Source organism: Medicago sativa, chromosome 4 (assembly GCF_051527215.1).
Source record: "Medicago sativa cultivar Bolivia chromosome 4, Bolivia_mono, whole genome shotgun sequence".
Classification (NCBI taxonomy): Eukaryota; Viridiplantae; Streptophyta; class Magnoliopsida; order Fabales; family Fabaceae; genus Medicago; species Medicago sativa.
This window is the reverse complement of record NC_140752.1, coordinates 31182539-31194543: the sequence shown is the minus strand read 5'-3', so window position 1 is coordinate 31194543 and position 12005 is coordinate 31182539. Positions and strand designations below refer to the sequence as shown.

General features: G+C 40.8%; 1 pseudogene; it reads right to left on the bottom strand.

Moving 5' to 3' along the window:
* Nucleotides 1-5249: 5249 nt before the first annotated feature.
* LOC146927762 (uncharacterized) lies at nt 5250-11286 on the bottom strand (annotated as a pseudogene).
* Nucleotides 11287-12005: the final 719 nt, after the last annotated feature.

Here is a 12005-nt window from a genome sequence, read left to right as displayed (position 1 = left end):
ATAGCATGTTCTTTCTTTCCAGTCTCGTCTTGTTGACCGAGAACACAACCCACAGAATCATCTGACACTGACAGGTACATAATCAAAGGCCTTCCTTCCACTGGCGGGACAAGGATAGGTGGTTCCAACAAGTATTCTTTAATGCTATCAAAAGCTTCCTCGCATTCATCATTCCATACAACAGGCTGATTCTTTCTGAGCAGTTTAAAAATTGGTCCACAGGTAGTAGTCATGTGAGATATAAATCTTGAAATATAATTCAGGCGTCCGAGGAAACCTCTGACTTGCTTTTCAGTTTGAGGGGCCGGCATCTCTCTAATGGCTCGGACTTTGTCAGGATCCACTTCAATGCCTTTTTGACTGACAATGAAGCCTAGCAACTTTCCAGATCTTACACCAAATGTGCACTTGTTAGGATTCAACCGCAGCTTGTACTTTCTTAATCTTTCGAACATCTTTTTCAAATACACCACATGCTGCTCCTCATCACTTGATTTCACAATCATGTCATCAACATATACTTCAATCTCTTTGTGAATCATATCATGAAACAGAGTGGTCATGCCTCTTTGATAGGTAGCACCAGCATTTATCAAGCCGAATGGCATCACTTTATAACAGAACGTTCCCCATGGAGTGATGAAGGACGTCTTTTCTCTATCTTCAGGTGACATCCGTATCTGGTTATAGCCAGAGAAACCATCCATAAAGGAGAACACTTTGGATTGAGCAGTATTGTCAACAAGCACATCAATATGAGGCAATGGGAAGTTATCTTTCGGACTGGCTTTATTCAGATCTCTGTAATCAACACACATTCGAACTTTCCCATCTTTCTTTGGTACTGGTACAATGTTGGCAATCCACTCAGGATATTCAGCTGTCATGAGGAAACCCGCATCAATCTGCTTTTGCACCTCAGCCTTGATCTTAAGAGCTATGTCTGGACGAGACCTTCTCAATTTCTGTTTGACAGGAGGACATTCAGGTCTTGTCGGTATCCGATGTTCCACAATCTTGGGATCTAGACCCGGCATATCTTCATAGGACCATGCAAAGACATCTGGATAATCACGGAGAAGCTGAGTAATCTTCTTTTTCACCTCTGGCTCAAGTGCAGCACCGATCTTGATCTCTCGCTTGTTCTCTTCAGTACCCAGGTTGATAAGCTCAATTTCTTCCTGGTGAGGCTGAATGGCTCTTCTTTCTTGTTCAAGCAGTCGAGTGATCTCATACGGTATCTCTTCATCATCTTCCTCATCTTCAGCTTCATATACAGAGAATTCAAAATTTGGAGGAACCATAGGGTCATTGTGTTCAACGGGTTTATTGTGGTTCAATCTGCATAATATGATTGGGATGATTTTAGAAAAAATGTTTTTTTTATGCAGATTTTTGAAATTAATAAGAAAATACAGATGTTTCGGTTTTTTCTGGCATTACCATTATTTCCAAGAAAAAGGCACTAAAAAGTACAAAAACAAAGAGTCGCGGAAAAGACGACAACTTTTATTGATAACGGCAACGCCGAAACAAACATGCCCTTACAAGGATATCACTTTCGCCTTGGGCAGAGCGAAAGGATTGTTATTTTGAAAACAAAGACAAACATGAGCAACAAAACACATTACATGGAAGCATGCATGACTAAAGGAACATCAATGGCCTCCCAATTTCTCACGGTGCCTCCTGGTACAACAAACGTAGGCACACAACTACTTTCAGCAGCATCTTCAGCAATAGCATTGATGAACCCAGCACTATAGAAAATTCCTGTTGAAATGCCTGAGGTCGGGGAGAATCCAAGGCCCTCTTTACGCTTGTTTTCCAAAATCTGTATCACTTTGCCCCAGCCAGCAGCTTGCCCTTCTTGAACAGCTTTCTGGGCGTCTTTCAATGAAGCCATACTAGCACTAGCTCTCCGGGGTTCTGCACCTTCAACAGTCAAGCCTTGAAATGACGTCCCTTCAGCGGACCCTGCTTCAACACAAGAGAAAGATGACACTTGGCTAACCAGATACGCTTCTTCACCATGTACAGTGACAAGCTTACCATTCCTCACAAACTTGAGCTTTTGATGCAGAGTAGAAGTTACTGCCCCAGCATCATGAATCCACGGTCTTCCGAGGAGACAACTGTAAGAAGCATTGATGTCCATGACTTGGAAAGTGATCTGGAACGTCTCAGGACCAATGGTAATTAGCAGATCTACTTCTCCAAGAACATCTTTACGAGATCCGTCAAAAGCCTTAACCAAATAACTACTTCCCCTTAGAGAGAGTCCATGATGACTCAACTGTCTCAGCGTAGACTCAGGCATTACATTTAAGGATGATCCAGTGTCCACCAACACATTGGATATCATGTCAGACTTACAGTGCACTGAAATATGCAAAGCTAAGTTGTGGTATTTCCTTGCTTCGGGGAGTTCATCGTCACCAAACCCCAAATTATTGCAAGCAGTAATGTTACCCACTATTCCATTGAACTGATCCTCGGAGACTTCATGATCAACATAGGCATGTTCCAGTACCTTCATTAACACTTTCCTGTGAGCTTCTGAGCTCAAGAGCAGAGACAAGATGGATATTTTTGACGGAGTTTGCAGCAGTTGGTCTACAATCTTATAATCTCTCTTTTTGATAAGCCTCAGAATTTCGTCCAGATTAGACTCTTCAATAGATTGGCCTGATGGGCTGGCATTCTTGTCAATAGGAGGAGCAACTGGTGGAGTTATTGTGGCAACGGGTGTAACCACCTTCTTTTGGAACAAGGGTGGACGGACTTTTCCGCTTCTCAGAGCTGTAATTTCTCCAGCAACGTTATCAATCGTAGCTGGGGATACCAGTGGCACTTCCACCCCATTCTCAATCATAGTTGCATCATACTTGTAAGGGATTGCCCTAGTAGAGGCATAAGATACCGGGCCAGGCAACCTGATTACTAAGGGTTCAACGTTCCTTGTCTGAGATGCACTTCCAGCAGGAGAATCATGAAACACTGGCACAATCACACAAACATCACTGGCAATCAAGTGCTTGTCATCCATTAGGCTTTGTATATCACCTTGTACCACACAACAACCCATAGGATTTTGAAGACATTCTGAACAAGAAGCATGATCGTAATCAAACAAAGAAGCTTGGCAAAGTTTGACATGTAGTGGCACCAAAGGAGTGGCAACATTACGGACATCTAAAGTAAGAGCTTCTCGAGGAACACGAACTCCTTCGAAAGCCTCGATCATATTAACGGCAGCATGGTTTGGAAGTGGGTTGTCAAGAACATGAGGAACACTATTTTCAAACGTCAACCGTCCTCTGTCTATCAGGTCTTTTACCACATATTTCAGAGCATAGCAACCCTCAACATCGTGGCCTTGAGCGCCCTGATGGAATTCACATGTGAGATCCTGTCGGAACCTGGGAGGCAATGGTGTAGGCGGAGGCTTGCCTGGTCTGGTGACGCATTGGCCTTTAGCAAGTAGAGTTGGGAGCAGATCAGCATACCGCATTGGTATTGGTGGGAAATAAGTCTTGGGCCGAGGACCCTGTTGTTGCTGCTGTGGCTGTTGAGCAGGAGGCTGCTGTTGTACCTGCTGAGCAATGGCGTTAACGGGCACGGGTGGTTGACCCGGTGGCAAAGGATATTGCTGGTAGAATGGCGGGAAGAAAGGATGTTGAGAGTACTGCATGTTTGGTAGGGTAGAGGTAATTGAGTAGCAGCTGTAGACTGGTTACCAGATACCATCCCCACTTCGGATTCTTTCTTCTTATGGTGGCCATTACCATACTTTTTAGGTGCACTAGCTGAAGATTCCCCCTTTTCAAGAACAATGATACCTTCTCTGACAGCCTCCTCTAAACGAGTTCCCATAGTAACCATGTCGGAGAAATTATTTGGAGCAGAAACTATCATTCTTTCAACATATTCCTTCTTCAAAGTTTTCAGGAATGTCTGTGTCAGTTCTTCCTCATCAAGCCGAGGAGAAGCACGGGCAGCTGCCCCTTTCCATCTCTGAGCATATTCACGGAAGGTTTCATCTGACTTCTGGGACAAAGACTTAAGAGAATCCCTATTCGGCTTCAAGCGGGTGTTAAACTCATAGTGATTTTCAAAAGCAGCAGCGAGTTCCTCAAAAGTATGGATATTGTCTTTGCTTAAACCAGTGTACCAGTCTGCCGCATCTTCCATCAAGCTATCCTAGAAGCAGTGGATCATTAGTGCATCATTATCTGCGTAGTTGGCCATCTTTCGGACGTACCGAATGACATGGCTATGTGGACAAGAAGTTCCATTGTATTTGTCAAAATCTGGCACTTTGAATTTCTTAGGAACCTCAAATCGGGATACCAGGCATAGATCACGAGCCTTAGCAGAAACACCGTTCCCACGGCTTGCTTTGACCTCACGGAGTTCTCCAGCTAACTCTCTTAACTATTTTCTCATAGCCTCCATTATAGGGTCTTGTCCACGCGGAGTGTCAACATCGATTACCTGTTGCACAGTGTGTACAATAGGATCGGTAACAACAGTAGTCACTTGAGGCATAGAGGTAGACGTAGGAGTAAACGTTGTCACAGGAACCTGTCCTTGATTGCCAATACCAAAAATATCAGCCGCAGTATTAGGAGCATAGAAAGCTGAGAGTCCATAAGGGCGTCCGTTGGGCATAACAAACCGAGCATCAGACATTACGGTAGACAGTGGGATAGATGGAATCATTTCAATAGAAGCTGGGACAGATGTGGCTGGTTGCTCTTGTGCAGCCATCATAGTAGACATAACGTCATGAGCCTTAGCCAGGTCTTCTTTCATGGCAGCCAATTCGGCACGGAGCTGAGCATTTTCTTCTTCAAAGTTAGCCATGTTTCTTCTCTTGTACAATCTTGTTTGATGAACTCTATCCGGTTGGTAAACCTTACGAGCACGAGCCACTTTTCAGACTGCGGCAGAAGAACCAGGAGGCAATGAGCATGAGAGAAGTCATTTGTGACCAATGAATGCATATGATGCATGAGATGTGTTAATGCATATGCAAAAAGACTCTTTTTGTGTTATCGAAGGGTTTTAGACAAATAAGAAATTTGTAAACATTACTAAACAATTGAAACATCAAAACCAGACAAAACAATCAAACATCACAGAGTCCTACAAGATAATTCCCTTTGAAATACTAAGCCAAGGGATAGACTTTGAAATGTAAAACAACAATAACAACTGGGAATAATAACAGGAAATAGAAATCCTCAAGCATAGGAAGTGGAAGCATCATCCTCAGACTCAGACTCATAGCTGCAGTATCAGGCATAGAAGTTACGGGCCCCCCTAGCCCTCTTGGAGTCTCTCATAAGCAACTTATCCTTTTCTTCAATTTCTTTCCTAGCTTTAGCCAACTCTTTCTTCAGTGTCAACACCTCATGAGTCTTCTGTTCATCTTTTCCATCCAAAGTCATGATCAAATTCTCAGCCTCATAGTATCTAGTCTTCCACTGATGCTTCTCCCGACTCTCCATAGCTAGACGTTCCTGATACATCTCCTGAGTAGGTGGAAGTAGAGGCAAAGGCATAGTTGGAATAGATGCAGACACATACCTCATGGCGGGGTAAGGCATACCAATCTTCTCAGCTTAATTTATCACCAACTGCGTATAGGCCTCATGAGCAATACCGGACCTCACACCCATATGCTTCACCTCTTTCTTCCGAATTTTAGACCAAGCCTCTATGAAATCTTCTCTTATTCATGTGGGAGCATTAGAGTAATGGAAGAAGTAAGGAGATGTAGCAAGATGGATAGGCTTCTCTTTCATTGGGAAACCAAATTGTCGCAAGGCAAGCTCCGGGTTATAGTTGATTCCACCCCGGGTACCAAGAAGTGGTACATTAAGAAATTTTCCACCACCAAGGATAATCTCTTTGATTCTAGCAGCGGGAGTGAACCAAATCACTTCATTAGGGGTGAGAGCCATGATCCTCTGTGAAATAGTCCAATTCTCTGGATTATCATGGAAAGACTTCAGAAGGTGCGAAATAAACCACCTATAGAGGAGAGGTACACAACAAAGAATGCATCCACGACCTTTGCCGGATCGATCGTGAATAGCATGGTATGTGTCAGCTAGCAAAGTAGGAACCGGATTCTTGGATTGGAAGATCATAATAGCATTCATGTCCACGAAGTCATCAAGATTTGGAAAGAGAATAATCCCATAGATGAGGAGTGCAAGAATAGCTTCAAGAGTGTCCTGACAAGTGGTCTTGAGATTGGCTTTCTCGAGTAAATACTCCAAAGTGAACCCTCGGATGTGAGCCTTAGTGACAAGAATCTTGGAGACATCGGTGGTCTTGAGATGAAGATCACGGGCAATAACCAATGGAGTAGGAGGATTCTCAAGTCCCGCGAAGGGTACCCCCTTAGTAATAGATAAATCCATCAAGCAAGAATAAGCCTCGAGTGTGGGCACCAACTGAAAGTCAGGAAAAGTGAAGCACCGATACTCCTGATCATAGATTTGTACTAGAGTGTGCACAAGCTTCTCATCCACATTAGTCTGGAGAAGAGTAAGTAAAGCCCCGTAACGATGTCGGAAACCAGTCAGATCCTCAATCTTGAGTGCCAAATCTCTCAAACTAGCCAAATCCACTTCCTTGAACTTGTAGGACTTAGTCTTCCCCATTCCTACAATGTTTACAAATTCAATTTGTCTAAGCCCTTCGATAAATGCATGGAAAAAGTTTATGCATGTATGCATGTATGCATGTATGCATGATCACATTCAAGTACGGAGAAAACATGGTGGGTTTGAAATTCAAAGTCAAGGAGTCATGGGTGGAGTCATGGGTGGACACGGTGTCCGGTGAATCTAGGGCTTTAGGATAATAGTAACCGGGTTCTAAAAAGGTTCCCAAGTTGCAACCTCTCCGACGTATATCATGGTGTCACGAGACAACACTCGCTCCATGATTATGCGTAAGAAGGTCTAACTTGAATGTAGTGTCGCGGGACGACTAAAATTCGAGACAACACTCGGTTTAGCCTCCGCACTACATCCTAGAAAATGGCCATGGATGGGTTTGGTTATCTACGGTTCATAGCGTCATAGAACAATTAGAAGCAAAGTGCCTAAACGCGACAACACGCGCCGACAACATCACCCCCAAAATGCCTCAGCTATGTGGGATTGATCGCATAATCCAATACACGAGGCAACCCTCGGAATGAATTCTCGATTATATCCCTCCTAAATCCTAAGTTCACTCAGCCCGGGTGTAGGACTTTTGATATTCTCACCCTCACACGTTTGCAAGAATTTAAACAATTATTCACATAGGAAAGCAAAAAGAAGCAAGTAAAAACGAAAGCGCAAGCTTGGAAATAAAGACTAGGCGTAACTCTCTGATATCCCCAGTGAAGTCGCCAGCTGTTTTATCTTGGTTTTTGGGTGTCAAACATTGATTACGTTTGAACCTTTTTAACCTTTGATATCTCATTTTTTCTTGGGAAGGGAAAAAATAAGCAAAACCCTTGAGAATCGAGGTCCGGGAGTTGTTTTCGCTACGGGAAGGTGTTAGGCACCCATAACGACTATAGTATCCTATAGGAATCATCTTTACTTTCTACGCGCGCGCTTTATTTTAAATGCTATTTGAAAGTGTTTATTTATGCCTAAAGGTTTACTAAGTGAAGAATTGGAGGGAGAAGAATGTTTTTGGATTTTTATTTTATTTGAATTGAAGGAATATTGGTTCCTTGCCTACGTACCCTTTTAAGGGATCAAATCCACCGTAGTTCTCTTCCAAAAATGTTTTTTGTTTTTGTTGATTGATTTTAAGCTTGAAAATGAAATTTTGAAGAATAAGAGAGAGGCCTCAAGGGCATAAGATTGGAAAATGTGAGGTTGAATTAGTCATTTTGCAAAAGAAAGTCTAGGTATGATTAAAATTCTTTAATGATTTTTGTTTAAGAAAATAAAGGAAAAAAAGGAGGAGTTTTGACTCCTATTTTTGGAAAAAGGTTTTCAAGTGAGATTGTTCATGTTTATTTGGAAAATGATTTTGCTAAGTTTCAAGTCCTAAACATACATCTAAAGCATTCAAACCCTAAACATACATCTAAAGCATGCATACCCTAGACATACATCTAAAGTACCTATGTGATGTGTGTGCATGTGTCGGTGCTTGTGTCGGTGTATATCATTAGAGTCCATTGTCCTTTACATTGGCCCTAGTTTACATGCTATGGTCTTGCAAGAATTTAAAAGCATAAGGTAAAGTACAAGAATTCGTAGGTTTTACATTTTAAGTATTGCATGAATTCAAATGGCAAGAAGTGAAACTAAGACTAAAGGATGAAATATGCTTATGGAGTGTATGAAACATGAGACGAAAATGTTAGTAGCAAAAAAAATATAGAAAAGAAATAGAAACAAGTAAAGAGAATTAAAGTAACTAGAAATTAACAAAGAGATAACCAAGAACTTAATCAAAACCATGATGAAATAGTACTTGAAAGATTACTAAAATTCTTAAGGCAAAACCAAGGCCTAGAATCCTCACATCAATGGTAACATTTCAAAAGTTTTAATTCAATTATGATGTGAAAAATCAAGGGAGATTAGCATGCAATACAATCATAGTATTTTCAAGCCTATTTGCACTTTATTTAATACAAGGACCACACATTATTCACAAGGTACAAAATCCACAACATGAAACCAAATCAAACAGCAAGTATATACTAAAACAAGAAGCCAACTCACTCAAAAAAATGCATATTCAAAGTCACTATTATGTGCCAAATTCAAGAGCCAAAATCACTTCAAAATTGCACAAAGTTTTACAAGAAAAAGTGAGGCAAAAGCACAAGAAGGTTGCACATAATTTTGAAGTGAATTTCAGCATGAATTTACATTTCACGAGCAAACATCAAGTATCCACAATTATGAGCCAAAAAAAATCACACAAGTCCTAGAAATTTTTAACACAACTTGATACATTGAATTAACAAAAAGCACACAATATTTTCCATACATTTTTCAGTATCAACATGTAAAAATTATCAAGAATCAACAAAAATATCAAAGGAAAATAATAGGCATTTTTAGAAATTTTATCATGCAAAATTAACATAGCAAGAGGTGTAATTAGAAACTTTCAACAAGAAATGCAGGAAGCAGGGGGTGCGCGTAGCAAGAGGTACACAGGCATGGGAACTGGGCTTGGGGAGAGTAACGGGCCAGGTTGGGTTTGGAGCGGGTCAGACCGGTTCACAGGCCTATATAAGGCCTTGAACCGGTTTTGGTTCACTTTCACCCTCTCCTTCTCTCTCTAAAGGAAATCTAGAGAGAGAGAGAGTCTGCAACAGACTCATCTTCTCCGTCCTACTTCCGATCATCTTCTACCTTTCTCCGACGCGGTGGCCGGTGGTGGCGCCTCCGTGTCGGAGCTTCAAACCACTCCGATTCTAAAACTAATTACATATTCTTAAAGCTCTTCCTCTCCTCTTTTCAATTTCGAAGCTAGATTTCTAAAAAGATTTTTGAATCGGCGTAGATCGGGGTTTGAACTTATGGTTTTTTCTAGAACTTTCGGTTTTGAACTCTTTTTCACATATGTTTTCCAGAAGGCTCCGATCTACTTCGATTTAACCTCGTTGATGTGTTTAAAGAAGATCTGAGAGGTTTACGTGTTTACCTGTTGTTCAATTCGGAGATTCAAAGGAGAAGATGCAGGAAACTTCTTGAATCTCTTCTCTGATCTTCTGGTGAGTGTTTCTTTGTTGCTTCGAACTAAAAACGAATAGATGAACACGTTCCACTTCTTCTCTGGTTCATCTTCGAATTCGATCTTTCTTCTTCTCTTCTCGAAGCACTTCTTGTGATCGCACCTTGTGCTTGAATTGCAAGAAGATGAAAAAAGAACCAGTTCGGTGATGAAGATTCCTGAAAGGAATCACTGAGAACTGATACGGTTTTGGTCGAACTTTAGCGAGATTTTTGTTGAATTGAAACACTTTCAGCTTGGATTTTCTGGAGATTTATGTGAAATTCGTGTGCTTGATGATGAGTTTGGTGAATTGCTGCGAAATCAGTGATCAGTTTGGGACGGATCTGGCTTTGATTGTGATGATTCTGGGAAAATTGATGAGTTAGGGTTCAAGGATGAAGATGAATCTTCATCTTCGTTCCTGGAGAATTTTGTCTTTTGATTCTGTTAGAGGAGAGAGAAATTGTGGAGGTTGTTTGTGATGAGTTGTAACCGAATGAATGGTCCTCCTTGACTTGTACAGTGATGTGGCCTTTTATAGGCTGACACATGGCTTTCTGGACCAATGATGAGCTGACACGTGGATTGGACACTGGACTTGACTTTGGACTGATCTGCAATTAACTAAACTTAAAGGACCAAACTGCAAAAATAATAAAAGACTAAAAATGCAATTATTAGAAACTTCAGGACTAAAATGAAAATTAAAATAAAATTGAATTAAAATTGGTAAATGGAAAACAACGTAAAGTGAAACGATTAAAAATAACAAAACGGACTAAAATGAACCAATTACTAAATGAGGTACTTCAAAGTAACCTCTCTCTGCCAAAATTTTGTGTAAAATGACCAAAATGCCCCCTAGGGACTAAAATGACTCAGAATGACTCAAATGCAATTTTAAAATGGTTTTTAACAGGGAATTAAAGCAAGAGTTTATACAAACTAAATGAAAAGACTCAGAGACAAGTTTTAGGGATTAAACAGAGTTTTAACACAGGAAATGACTAAAATGCCCCTAGGGGCTAAACTGACTCAAAATGACTTCAAATGTAATTTTTGGAATGGGTTTTGACATGGAATTAAAACAAGGACTTATACAAATCAAATGAAAAGACACAAACAATTTTCAAGGACTAAAATGAGTTTGGATGCAGGAAATGACTAAAATACCTTTTTTCATGAATTTTGCAAGTAATATTGAAATAAGATGCAGAGAAAGATGCAATTGATCAGAGACAAATTCAAATGACTTTGAAATGCAAGGAAAATATTTTGGGTGACTTGAAATGCAAGAAAAGAAGAATTGAGCTAGTATTTTTAGGTCCAAAATTAGGGTATAACAATACATAGCTAGGTGTTTTGGAGTAGGTGAAGATGAGGGGATCAAACCAATTGAGGGCAACAATAGACTCAACATAGATACCCTCATTGCTATGAACTTCATTAAACAACGTCCACCCCTCCATTAGCAACTCAAGCTAAATGTGCCTATCTTGTTTTTACTTCCTAACCCATCTCGGACTACCACCGAGGTGGAAGAAAATTGGTTGTATGTTGATGATGTGCAGGTTCTAGAGCAGCAAGATGATGAAGGAGACGGTGCTAACTTGCACCATGACATGGGAGAAGGTGCTAACTTGCACCAAGAGGGGCACCATGGCCATGAAACCGGTGAACTTGATGAACATCAAAGATGGGCATGGATTCACAATGAGATCGAGAGGATGAGCACCGAGCAACAAAGGCAAGGTGTTGAGTTATCCGGGCTTCGAAACGATGTCCAAAGAGGCAACCGTGTGAACAATGAAAACAATGAAATGCTCCGAAGGATGATGCAACACCTCCAACTTCAAGGTCCTCCTTATGGACCTCAATAAATTGTGAGCGTTCCTCTTCCTCTCTTCCCTTCTCTCTTCTCTCTCTCTACTACTCTTCTTCTACTCCTTCTTTATTCTTCTTCTTCTTCTTCTTCTTCTTCTTCTTTTTAATTTCTTTTCTTTTTGAATCATTGAGGACAATGCTTCCCCTAAGTGTGGGGGGGCCTAATAAAGTGTCTAGAGTCGTAGTGTCCAAACTCCCTTGAACTTTATTCTTTTGTTTTGTTTTTATAGTGAAAGGCATGACTAGTAGCTTGTTTTTAATGTAAAAAATTGGCATGAAATTTTTTGTTTTGTCTCTTCTTTAAAAGGTTGCTTCTTGTACATGAAAGTAGTTTCTTGTGTTTCTTATGTTCT